The sequence below is a fragment of the Rhipicephalus microplus genome, chromosome 8 (genome assembly GCF_043290135.1).
Source record: "Rhipicephalus microplus isolate Deutch F79 chromosome 8, USDA_Rmic, whole genome shotgun sequence".
Classification (NCBI taxonomy): domain Eukaryota; kingdom Metazoa; phylum Arthropoda; class Arachnida; order Ixodida; family Ixodidae; genus Rhipicephalus; species Rhipicephalus microplus.
The window spans coordinates 123907460-123920668 of record NC_134707.1 but is presented as its reverse complement, the minus strand read 5'-3'; the positions used below and the strand labels follow the sequence as shown (position 1 = coordinate 123920668).

Here is a 13209-nt window from a genome sequence, read left to right as displayed (position 1 = left end):
CCAAAAAAAATTATACCTAATGCGAGCTCTTGTTTTCTTTGACCCTAGGTGCCCCCCGCATAGTGACTCGTGTGCTAAGTGCATCACCTCTGTGCGCTTATCTTTGGGGACAACTAGCAGACTCACTCGAGTGCCTGCTATTGAGTCGCAGTGGTATAATAGTCCGTCTGAAATAAACATGCCGGATTTCCCACTACGCGCGTCTTCCCAACATTTCTTTAGCGTAGTGTCACCCAACTGCACATTGCGGAACTCTACTCTTTGGCCTAATGACGCCTCCCTTTCTCCATCAGTTTGCGCCCCTTCCCCGGAATCATCTTTCTCCTCCAAAGTAAGATTGCAGGCCACTACCTTTTGTTTCTCTACTGCTCGTTCCGCCTCGTGAGCAGGCTCGGCCGGCGCTCGACAGGGTGCCAGAGGGCTGCTGGCCTTCAACAAAAGCTTCCAATCGTCCTTGGTCAACAAACAATCTGTGCCCTCGACGAGTTCATCAGTTAACGCGCAGAGTAGGTCGACGTTCTGAGGCTCCGTAACCTCTCGCGGGCTATTTAATTTGACCGGTAACGTAGCTAGCCTTGCCTCGATAGTTTTACCGAAAGCGGACACCAATCTTACCGTGCCAGACGGCTCTACCACACTTCGCGGAAGCAGACTCTCCCGGATGACGGTTATCTCACTCCCCGTATCCAAAATCGCGTTTGCGGATATGCCTGCACATGATACAGGAATTAACTGCAGTTTATCTGTGCCTTCACCCTCGTGTTTCAGAGACTTCACCTTTGCGCTAAGTACTCCAGTAGGTATTTCAGTATCCGTCTCGTGGGATAACGTTACCTTTTGAACCTTCCGCTTTGGCTCGGTAGCCTTCTTGGGGTTGTTCTCCTTATCACTAGCCTTCGGGCACTCTTTAGCGAAATGGCCTGAGCCGTGACATAAGTGGCATTTTAGAGCCCCTTTCTCAACTCGTGTCGCCGGCTTCTGCCCCATTTCTACAGTTGGTTGCTTTGAAGCACGCCCTTTCCCTTTCGCTTGCTCGAAAGTTTGGAGCACTTTCGCGATCTCAGTTGGCCTAAGCCATCCCTCGCCTTCCCTTAATCTCACATACTCAAGACCCTTCGTACTAAGGCCCGATTTTATGCGGTCAGCAACCATGAGTTCTGCCATCACTTCTACCGTGTCGGCTTCTCTCACTTGGAGGTAGTATGAGAAATAGGTTTTCACGCGGGACGCGAACTGTGCCCACGTCTCTTCCTTACGCTTTACGGCTCTTTCGAACCTCAGCAGCTACTCTGCCGGAGAAAGCTTCAGTTCCGTCAGCACTGCTGCTTTAACTGACTCATAATCTGCACTCTCTTCAGGGTTGAGGTTACGCAGTAGGTAACGGACTCGCTCAGTTAGCGCTGGCATAACCAAATGCACGCGGCTCTCGTGCGGTACCTGGTAAGTAGCAAAAAGTTTTTCTACTTCCTCAAACCATAGTGGGACATCCGCGTCACTCGGCAGGCGGAACCCTTTTAGCACTTTTGCACATTGCTGAACAGAATCAAAACCCCGGCGCCTCTGTTCACCCGTCTCCGACCCAGAGTTGAACAACGTGCCATTGAGACGTTCCGCGTTCATTCTAGCCTGCAATAAATTTTCGTACTGAATCTGAAGATTGAGTTTTTGAATTTCAAGCTCGAGCGTTCTCGCTTCGCTTGATTTCGGCAAAACCTGAGATGCCTGCTGCATCGATTCTTGCCTCTGAGTAAGCACTGTCACCTCATTTGACTGGTCAGAATTTTGAATACCATCATTGGATGGTTCTCGGCTCCGATTCACATCTGCCGCACTCGTACCCTCATCTTCATTAGACTCCATTGTTTTAGCACCCCCGCGTGTTCTCACCATGTGCTCTACACATAAACTGCCATGCCAACTAGAGAAGAACGCAAGAAATCCTGCTCACCCTTTGCTGTATGCACTGTCGTTCCCGGATCTCCTCCACGGTGCCGGAGTTGGCTGCTGTGGGAGCGTCTCGACTTTGCCGCTGGTGTCTGTTGGATGCCTTGCTGCTCGGTCCTCTCAGCGCTGGTCCAGTGTATGGTGCTGCAGAGCTCGCCGATCCCTATCGACTGCGCCAGTTAAGTTTTCCTTTTCGTTCGTTTATCTCCTTGATATGGATTGAAGTCCCGTCAAGGAGATGATCGGCGTCGATGAAGCAGGAGGCAGGTTGGAGGTAATGAAAACTTGAAGGTATATTACAGCGAAATATTCACAGTCATATGTACATCTTAACGAAGCACACTCATGATAACACAGACATCAACAGCGTCTTACTCTTCTACTTAACTTTTCTTAAGTTAGAGCCTAGAACACTGTTACTACATACAACGTACTTAGTCTCACTGTTCGACCACCAAGTGGTTACGGCCCAGACAAAAGTTGCATCGTACGGAGTCGAGGCTGCAATCGCTTAACTGATAGATCAGTACGACTCCGTACGATGCAACTTTTGTCTGGGCCGTAACCACTTGGTGGTCGAACAGTAAGACTAAGTACGTTGTATGTAGTAACAGTGTTCTAGGCTCTAACTTAAGAAAAGTTAAGTAGAAGAGTAAGACGCTGTTGATGTCTGTGTTATCATGAGTGTGCTTCGGCAAGATGTACATATGACTGTAAATATTTCGCTGTAATATACCTTCAAGTTTTCATTACCTCCAACCTGCCTCCTGCTTCATCGACGCTGATCATCTCCTTGACGGGACTTCAATCCATATCAAGGAGATAAACGAACGAAAAAGAAAACTTAACTGTCAGGCATGTTGCTGGTGACGGAGGGCAGCCGACTGTGCAACATTTTTTGTTCATCTATCGGATGCTCTCTGTAAACAACCTAGTTCGGCCGCCAAAACGGGCCTCGGTCGAGGGAGATGGACCCCAGCTGTTGCTCAAGCTCCAGGGCCTCTTTGACAAGGGAAAACCTGCCTCCAGTCAGGTAACGTGCCCCTTGCTTTTATTTATTAGCTCTAGTTTCTTTTTTTCAGGAGCAGTTTCACTACACAAATGACCAAATAACCAAATGAAACATAATGTGTTTTTGCATTTACGAATCTCAACTTATACATTGAAAGATTTGAATCTTGGAATGTATTTTGCAGATTGACATGTTGGCGGTCCTCTTTGATGACGTTCTTGAGGAGCCGGGAGAGGCAGTGAACAATGCATTCCTTCCATGACGTTACGCTCTCCACCATAGAGTGCATTCTTGATTATCTTGCCGGTTACGTGGTAAAGAAGTTTTGAACGATAAGCTGCACTGACTGCGTGGGAACACTCAAGAGCCAGACACGAGAGCCAACTGACCTAATCCAGAAGAAGTCAAGAGGATTCCTGCAAGTGCCCTCATCCCAGCTTCTCAGCCTGTTGCGCATTGTGGAAGGACATGTTGAAGAACTGACTGTGGACACAGTTGCATGTGCCGATGTGTATGCGAACATTGTTGACCAAGTTTTGCTCGACAGCCGCATTGCTTCTGCTGGTGTGGGCTGTAGGTTGCACTATGTGGGTACCACAGCAGAGGTTGTTCATTTTTTCTTGAGGTGCCGCCTGCCCTTTTACACCAGGGAAAAAAACAAGCTGACACGAGCGACGCGGCGAGCAAACTGCCCAGCAAATGGTGGCAACAAGCCCCATGGGTAGCAAATGTTCTGTTTGTCATGCTATGTAAAGCCCAACTGTTGTGTTTTGTGTTTGCTAGTGACAAAAAACACTTGCACATTTGTGTTCCTAGTTGCTTGTGTGACGTTGTTTATTTCTTGTATCCGCCATGCTATTGCCGTAAACTTGTATGAATAAACACTTGCACCACAGCCGCGGCGCGTTTTCTAGTCATTTGCATGCGCTTGGCCGCTGCCTGCGACGACCAGCAAGTGGCCAGTCAGGTTACTGTCATCTGTGTGGCGGAACCAAAATCCACGGCGGCGACATTTTGATTATCCAATCAGGTATTTTGAATTTGCAAAGCGGAGCATGGCTAGCTTTGCCTGTATTTCTTTTTTAATTTTTTTAGTGTCCCCGCCGCGGTGGCTTAGGGGCTAGGGCGCTGTGCTGATGATGATGAGCCCAAGGACGCGGGTTCCCAGCCGCAATCTGATGGAGGCGAAAAGAGAAAATGCCTGTGTTTTAGAGATTCCCGCGCATGTTAAAGATACCTCGGTGGTTAAAATTATTCCGGAGAGCTACACCAGAGTCCTTCAATGCTTGAAGGACTCTGGCTACACTACGGCGCGCGCCCGATTGCCTGCATAGCGTCAGCGCGTTAAACCTCATAACCAAGTAATCAATTAACTTGTCGTTTTGGTGGGACGAGTGTGTCAGACACTGACCATACGAGTTTTTCTGTTGACACCCTATACCTATGTTGACAGCCGGGAAAGTCGCTCAAGTGTGTAGCATTTACTCCTACGCGCGCTCATTATGCTGCTTCCATTTCGTGAGCGTTTTTCTTCATCATGTTGATGCTCACTTTCCAAACCTAGGTTATTTTTGTACATTATTAGCGCGCTATAAAATCGCGCAGACACAGCGCTAACCCAACGTGCTGTACGTTTGCACACCTATTTGCTAAGCGCAGCATGTCGCCCAGGGCTGTATATACCGATTTAAATCTGGTGCTAGTTAACTCAAATGCAGGAAACTGCAAAGACTACTCAAAAATCGAAAACGCCAGATGTCCTCCTTCTCAAAGCGAGAACGTAGCGGCCGTGACTACCGCAACGAACGAACGCTGCAACATATACGACTCAGTAACACGCGTGGCCTTGCCTCTATTTCACAGCTAAGCTAAGCGTAAACTGAATCAAAAACACGCACACTTCGCTCGCGTTTTTACAGGTGGAAATGAAGAGCAGATGAAATTAGGCGCATTGCCGACGGAGAAACAGCCGGCCCGCAAGCGTCGCCGGCCGCCGGCGAAGCCTTCACGCTAACAGGGGCGATCCTAGCGGCAGCTTTTGTCCCTGAATGAAACTTCGGCCGGAGTTTCGTGACCAGAAAAGCATTGAAGGACTCTGCTAGCACTAAATAAAAATTACACTCAATTTTTCATATTTAATTATGAGTTTTAGTGTACCTCAGTTTTTTTTATAAGTGTATTAGGAGAACACACTGAAAGCATTGCGCTGACGCCTGTGCTGCGACTGCTCGACGTTTTTTTTTCGGCGCAACTAGGTTGGCGTTCGCACTACTCATATCCATATGGTCTGCGGTCGGCGAGCACATGGACATACGAGCTTGTGGGCTATGTTTTGATCGTGTGTGTGTGTGTCGCAGATTTGCGTTTCTACTTATTCGTGATGAAGGTTAGTGTATATTTATCTTTATGGAGCGCGAAGTTGTTGTGAATTTTGCTGCCGGGTGGAACAAACACATCGTAAACACGTCTTCAGCTATCTGCAAGCCTGTTCGCTCGTCGGACAAAGGACTGTGCATGCATCAGCGTGCAGGTGAGTGGCATTTCCAGCAACATTTAATGCTCTTACAATACATTGTTGAGTGGTTGCGCTATTAAAATAGAAATGATTTGCTCTTTCTTATTTACCGTATTCATTGCTAGCCGTATCGGACTAAATTACCTCTATTATTATCGCCTGCATACCCTCTTCCTTCCCCTGTCACCACTGCAGTGCCAGTGTACTTTTGCGGTTAAAAGTTCATTTCCGCAACACTACCTCGCTTGAAAAAACATTGGGGCGGGGTTGTAGCTGCCTTCATACTAGCACTTTTCTACCATTGGCTTTATGTAACGTTAATGGCTGAGTGTTGGGGCCTTGGGCTGCATTTTTTAGAGCTGTAAAGTGTATGTAAATCAGTAAGCGAACAAACCATTGTCGCATCACTTCACTGGCATAGCCAGGCGGTTGCGCACAAAATTTTTTAGGCCGGTCGTAGGGAGCCCATAATGACGACCATATTCGCTTGCCCGGCCTCCAATTAAAATAAGCGGACCCCCCCCCCTCCCCGCACGCAAAAAAAAAGATCTGCCCACATCACTGCGTCACTTGCTTCACCTCTGCGCTGAACGTACTATATTAAAAGCGCACCATCAAGCGAGCAATTTACATATGGACAGAACAATTGGAGGAGGAATGACCCAAATCTTTCAGATTTCTTTAGTCATGCAAAACCTTCGCAAAACTGAATATTGTAAAAGACAATCATAAATGCTGTATGTTATCATTAGCGTTGTCATTATTCTGCATCATGAAATCTTTATGCGCTGTGAAAACTTGGCATGCCGTTGAAGCCACATATCGACGTTAATACCAATCGACGAAAATTTCGAATACCTCAATAACGCCGTTTGGGATTTGCCGCATGCACATAATTAGGCTGATTCCCACTTGGCTGTTCTTAACCTGACTTCACTGCTACCAAATGAAACAATATTTGATGCATGTCTTTTACTACTTTTTTTCAGGGATATGACACAAGTTTGGTTATACTGCAGATAAAGATGCTCCCAACGATGCTAAAGTACAGAAAGCAAGTGAATTTTGGTAAGTGCAGACTTTTTGTACTACGTATGTGAAAGCATCGCTTTTTAGGGGCAAACTGTGCATGTGTTGGCCAAAAAATAGTTTATCATGCCACATGGTTACACTGGCACTGACAATTTGACATGGCTCTGCTGGCCCGTGTGTGTGCTCACACTGTCACCGTTAAGATAAAATGTTTATGTTTTCATTGCAGGGATTGCTGTTTGTACTAGAAAGCCAACTGCCAAGATTTGTCTACGCTGGTGCTCCTAAAAGTACGCTTTCCCTATTTACATGAATTTTGGCTTGCACAAAGCAGAACACGTGGGCCTAGATTCACAAAACTTTCCATGTGCAGGCCTTCATAACAGCATTTCTTGACTTGACTTTACCCTGTTTTCTGCAGATGTTTCATGGGTTTAAAAGTGCCACAGCATGTTGATCTTCCCCACTCTGAAAAATTCGCATTCAAAGTTCTGCAAGAGTGGGCTCAACTTTCTTGTGCACCTCCTTGCTGTTCCAAGATCCTGAAGTGTTATGCTCTTACTAGAGGTAACAGTGTTTCTAATGTTTGTATTTCCATCACATTGACCAAGTATGCGATCTTGGCTTGACTGGTAGCACATCCTCAACAAATGTCTTTGTGGCACATGTAGAAGGCAGTACAAAATAAATAGGCAGACATTCACACCAGGAGCTAATTTCTAATAATGCTTGTTTTGGAAACCATGGTGCGCTTATTCCAATTTGTCTAACAGAGCAGTAACCTGTTTGGCTGTGAACCAACAAGACGTTGAACTAATAAAAGCTTCACATCTTGTTGCTCTCAGATATATATGTATTGGCAAGCTATCTGTGACACTGTCAAACATAGAATCAGAATATCTGTGCATGCCTTAAGATATATTGTTTCGTTTACATATCTCGTGGCTGTGACTCGTCAACAGAGTGAACAAATGCACCCTAGTTTACTAAATTTAAAGCATTTTTTGAAGGTAGCACGGTCTACATTTATTTGTCTGTAGTTTTGTCGAGCCGTTTGCGTCAGGTACAAAGAAATATACTGAAGATTATCATGTAGCCTCTGCAAATGGTCGCTTTCAAGCAGGCTTTGCATGCTTGGCTTGTGCCTACAGGTATTGCACAATTCAAGACGCAGCAGCGTATGATAGAACAGTAGAATGGAGAGCAACTATGTGCACGAGCTAAATAAGTATTTTAACATGAGCGGACGGTACGTGTTATTTGCCACACACATGATCTCACTTAAAATGCCCTTTGGTGAATGGGCTCATAGAAATGTCACTCAGCTGTGTATAGGAAACAAGTTAACTGAACCTAAGGGTATCTTTAGCTGCTACAAATATGCCTTGTTGAGGTGCTGCACATTTTCTTCCAAAATATTGCTGTCTGAGACATCATGTGAAGTCTACCACATCAGCATTTATATGGCTTGTCAAGTAACGTTTGGCCGAACCTTCCTTTTTTTCACATTTCGTTTTGCAGTAGACATCCTAGAATGTAAGCGCTGCTGCAGTCTGTGTGACTCATTGTTATGTATTGATTCTGGCATGTTTAACCTCACACTTCTATTTTTTTTCTTGCAGCAATGAGATGCTTCACATATGCCTGTGGTGACATTCCGCTGTGCTAGCCTGATGGAAACACCAGCTGCGAAACTTGAGTCCTTCAGCATTGGAGAAGTTGCCCATCTCTCACCAATGATGACACAGACTGCCCTATGCTACAAATTCAAGATTGTTTTTCCACGGATGACGCAGAAAACCTTTGATGTATTATGGTGCTTGTTTAGTGCTGGCTGTGGTGTGGCGAAGTCTACTTTTACGTGTGCTCACACGCCGCCTCATAAAAAGAACAATAAAGCATCTATTTTCCTTTCAATATTGTCCACTTTTTGTGTTAGAAGCACCCAAGCAGTGCTCTTCCAAGGAGCTCTCGCCATGTATTAAGGGTGTGACAAGCATACTCGAGATAAATAGTCATTTCCCCAAGGAGTAACTGGAAGCATGTGCAGTTGGTTTTTAGAGAGTAACTGCGAACACGTGGGAGGAACGGTAAAGAGTAACTGTTGCTTTTAGAAGAGCAACTGGTGGGAGTAATGGTTGGTCTGCAGGGAGCAACTGGTGGGAGTAACTGTTGGTCTGCAGGGAGGAACTGGAGGGAGTAACTGTTCATCCCCCGAAGGAGGAACTGGAAGGAGAGCAACGGTTACTCCCTCTGCTGTTACTCCTTTTAGGGGAGTAATGGGAGTGGCAATGCAATTGCTCCCTGAAAGGAGCAACCCCTATACCCCTGTTGCTCCCTTTTGGCTTAGAGTGTAGCGCTTATCACGCTGCGCTGACCATGCAACACTTGCACGAAAAGGCGAGTGTTTCCAACGCTTTGCTAAGACGATATGGTGGTGGCACCTACCCGTCACCTTGTGTTCTACACCTTATCACCTCTGAGACGGGCACGCACACCCGTCACAGAGCCACGCGCTCTGGTTTTCAAGAAAATTGCCAGATGGCGCTCATGTCTCACGTGTGCCGTCACTTGAAGCACTCGTTTGCCTCCGCAGCACGCTCGAGGCACTCTCACGCACCGCCTCCAGAATACCATTCACCGATTTTCTTGTGCAGAACATCATATAAGTGTTTTGTTCACTTTCTCCACACGCAAGACTATCGTCGTTATTAACATGCAGATACGGGGCCAAGTTTTTAGTTACGCTGTAAAGTTTCCTGTAGTCCACGCAGAAGTGCAGTGATCCATAGTTTTGCTTTACGAGCACGACCGGAGATAACCAAGCACTCTTCGAAAGTTGGATAACGTGATCTTGCAACATCTCTTCGACTTGAGCATTTATCACGTCACGTTCTTTTGCCAAAACGCGGTAAGGGTGTTGTTTTATGGGCGAGGCGTCAGTATACGTAATTATTCGGTGTTTGGTGATTGGTGTCTGACGAACCTTCGAGGTGGACGCGAAGCGCTTTTTAAATTGATATAGCAGTTCACGTAGCTCAGTCTGTTGTTGCTCCGAGAGGGTCGAGTTGACATCAACTTTTGGAAGTAGTGAAGTCACGTCGCTTGGTGTCGGTCGAAGCCCGTCCTCGGCTGATGTAGATGCGAAGCATTCATAAACGTCTGCGATGGGGTAGGTGAAAGCGACGGCGGTGTCACGAAACAGGTGCCGGTACTCGTTACTTAAATTAGTCACAAGTAAAGCACAGTGTCCGTCATAAAGCGTGACGAGACTGCGTGAGCATAGACACGTAGCATGAAGAAAAGCGCCAAGTTGCCTTGGGTGACAACCTCACAATCCCGTAAGTTGTCGGACACCACATCAACTAGGACGCTTGAACGCGGAGGCAACGTGATGCTGTCGGCAGAAACGCGAAACGTGCTGTCACGGATGTCGTCAGATTTGTCGGAGAATCCAGCTGTCGAAAACGTCATGGCACGCTCTCGAAGATCGATGGTAGCGCTGTGCTTCAGCAAAAAAGTCGACTCTCAGGATTAGGTCTCGGGAACAGTTACGAAGCACGAGGCAGCTGACGAGAAACGTACGTCCCCGAATGCTCACTGCGATAGTGCACATGCCGATGGGGGTGACTACGTGTCCGCCGGCAGAACGAATTTGTGCTTCGTACCAAGGCGTTACAACTTTCTTTATGTGCGCTGCTAGTTTCCCGCTCATGATCGAGTAGTCCGCTCCTGTGTCCAATAATGCGCTAACGCCGTGGTGACCGTCGACTACCACATGCATATCGAAAGAAAATCTGCTTCTGGCTTTCGTCACTGTCGTCGGGGAATTGCTACGGGTACGTGGGAGGCCTTGTACGTAATCCGGTGGTACGTGAGTCGGTGGGAGTCGAGATACGTGAGTCGGTGGGAGGCCTTGCTTGTGTCGAGTGTCAGCGGCCTCGCTTTCGAAGGTCACTGTCGTTAGTTTTCCCGCCAAGGGCTTGGCAAGTGCACCGGCGCCGCCCCTGGGAGGCTCCGAAAGTTTGGAGAAGATCGCCTTGGGGATGGGGACCGTGACTGCCGCCGCAGTGGCATGCGCTGTTGTGAAAAGTAATCTTCAATAGCTTTCAGTCTTTCGCCGATTCTCGTCCGTGGCAAGTCGACGGCAAAACCCTGTACTCCGAGGCTACGATAGGAACATTCCCGGTACACATGTCCAGCTTCACCACAGTGGTAACACAGTAGTCGTCTGTCCGGTGTGTGCCATACGTCAGGTTTTCTGGGAAGCGGCTGTTGATTTTTCGAATGCTGAATCAGCTGCAGCGAAGGAAGTTATCCTGAGGCATAAGATTAACAAAGCGCGGGGAAGCAGGAATATATTGACTGACAACTTCTGCGTATAATGCACGATGTGGCTCCATCTGGACAGGCGGGACTTAACTGGAAGGTGGCACTTGGAGAGCCTGTCGTACTTCGTTTCTGACGAGGCTGCAAATAGATCCTGCAGTAGGTTGGGACTGGCACTGAATTTTTGTAGTTCGTCACGCACCACCGATCGAATGAGATCGCAAAGAGACCCGATGTTGATGTTGCCTGCCGCACCTCCGATCTGACCTATTGACTAAGCGACACTCACTTGCCAGTCGTACACAGTAGAACGCGGCTGCAGCGCTTGTTTCATGGTTGTAGCTTCGGTCAAAAATTTCGCCACGGTCTTTGGTGGACAGCGAACGAGGCCAGCGAAAAGCTTCTCCTTCACTCCTCGCATTAAATGACGGACCTTCTTTTCTTCTGCCATGTCGGGGTCAGCTCGACGAAAGAGGCTCATCATGTCCTCGACGTACATCATGACGCTTTCATTCGGCATTTGGAGGCACGACTGAATCACTCGCTCGGCTCGTTCACGGCCATCGGGATTGGACCAACTTGCCAGCAACTATTGACGAAAGATGCTCCACTACGGGAAAGGCTCATGGTTTTCGTACCAAGTACGAGCGCCGTCCTCCAAGCTAAAATACACGTTCCTCATCTTGTCGAAGTCGGTCCAACCATTGTAATCGGAGACCCGTTTGAACTGAGTCAGCCATTCTTCAACATCCTCCATGACGGAACCTGCTGGAGCGGCTATCTGCAGTTGCCATGTTTTCGTAAAATGCGGCTTAGCTTAAAATACAAAATTTAAAAGGACACCCCAGTAGACCACTGAATCGGTAGGCTTGAATTCACAGGTCTCACTGTCAGAACTGTAATGTCAAATTCACCACCATTATTGACCACAAAAAAAAACAAAAAACACGAAAAACGTTTCAATTTTCGATTGCACACCAAAATTTTCACACTCTGCGTCACTGATTTCCAGGCATATTCTTAGCAGTTTTGTGGCATTAGCTCAAAGACATACGACAAAACTTGGCATTTCACATTTGACAAAACTTGGCAACAAAAAGGTCTGATAACGTTTCTATATACTCATGAGTATGTTTTAAGTAGTTCCAAACTTGCTGTCCCGGCAACAAAATTTTGGGACTGACTCGTTAATGCTCCCCGCTGTGTACCACACATTAAAAAAATTTCACAAGATTAAAAAAGATGTATAAAACAGTGTCTGATATAAACTGCATGAATGTGCCCTTAGGTCACATGTTACTGCCCCGTCGTGATGGCCTAGTCGCTAAGGTACTCGGCTGCTGACCCGCAGGTCGCGGGTTCTATTCCCGGCTGCGGCGGCTGCATTTACGATGGAGGCGGAAAACTTGTAGGCCCGTGTGCTCAGATTTGGGTGCACGTTAAAGCATCCAAGGTGGTCAAAATTTTCGGAGCCCTTCACAACGGCATCTCTCATAATTATATGTTGGTTTTTGGACGTTAAACACCACATATCAATTAATCCATCAATCACGTTACTTCACGAAAAATGCCGGAGGGTCTTAAGCTTTCTCTCACACCAGCCACCTCTGAAATTTCTAGCTATAATTATGACCACTAGGGCGATACGCTACGAAAAGCCTCATTAGACCTGACAGGCATTGTGATCAACCATTATCACTCATCCGTAAAACACTTGATCAACACGAAACGACAGCTGCGTAACGCTAATCAGATAAGCTTTTCAGAATATGCTCTGCTTCAAGAATTTCAGCGGTGCAAGCGAGCAGAAATCCATGTGAAAAAGTTTGCGAAAGTTATTCGCGATAACGTTCAACTTGCGCCACAGCCAGAAAAACCAGCAATACGTTCTCCCGTTTGTTCTGGTTTTAGTACTAGTAACAGAGATGTAGAGCCCTCCCAACTGACCCTACTAATAGTTTTGAGTTCATCTTGCAATATAAGCTTATGACTCTATCAAGAGGAAAGAAAACTGCAGCAAAAAAGTGTTTGGTCACTTATTCAGCTCAGCCCTGTGACCGGCAAATTTTACATAGTCCCGAAGATTCATAAGCAAGGTAACTCGGGCCATCCGATAATCGCCGGTATAAACAATACAACCGAGAATTTGTCGCGCTATGTTGATTCTGTTATTAAACATATTCCAGAGACATTTCACTATTCAAGGACACGAATAATTTTCTCCAAGACATATCAAGTCTTAACATTCCCCGAAAAGTGATACTTGCAATGATGTACGTAGCCTCACTATATGCTAACACACCGCATATTGATAGAATTGCTGCAGTTTTTAAAGGCATACGAGGATACTTGCTTCGAGAGACCAACCGATAAAGAA

General features: G+C 46.7%; 1 protein-coding gene and 1 long non-coding RNA gene across 4 annotated transcripts in view; one reads left to right on the top strand and one right to left on the bottom strand.

The window, feature by feature from the left end:
- The window catches only part of LOC119164566 (juvenile hormone acid O-methyltransferase), a 162962-nt gene that overhangs the window by 50803 nt on the left and 98950 nt on the right, over positions 1–13209 (bottom strand). The window lies entirely within an intron of this gene.
- On the top strand, positions 6854–8420 carry LOC142768740 (uncharacterized). The gene is made up of 2 exons (XR_012885422.1): positions 6854–7070; positions 8126–8420. It is a non-coding gene; the product is annotated as an uncharacterized LOC142768740 (long non-coding RNA).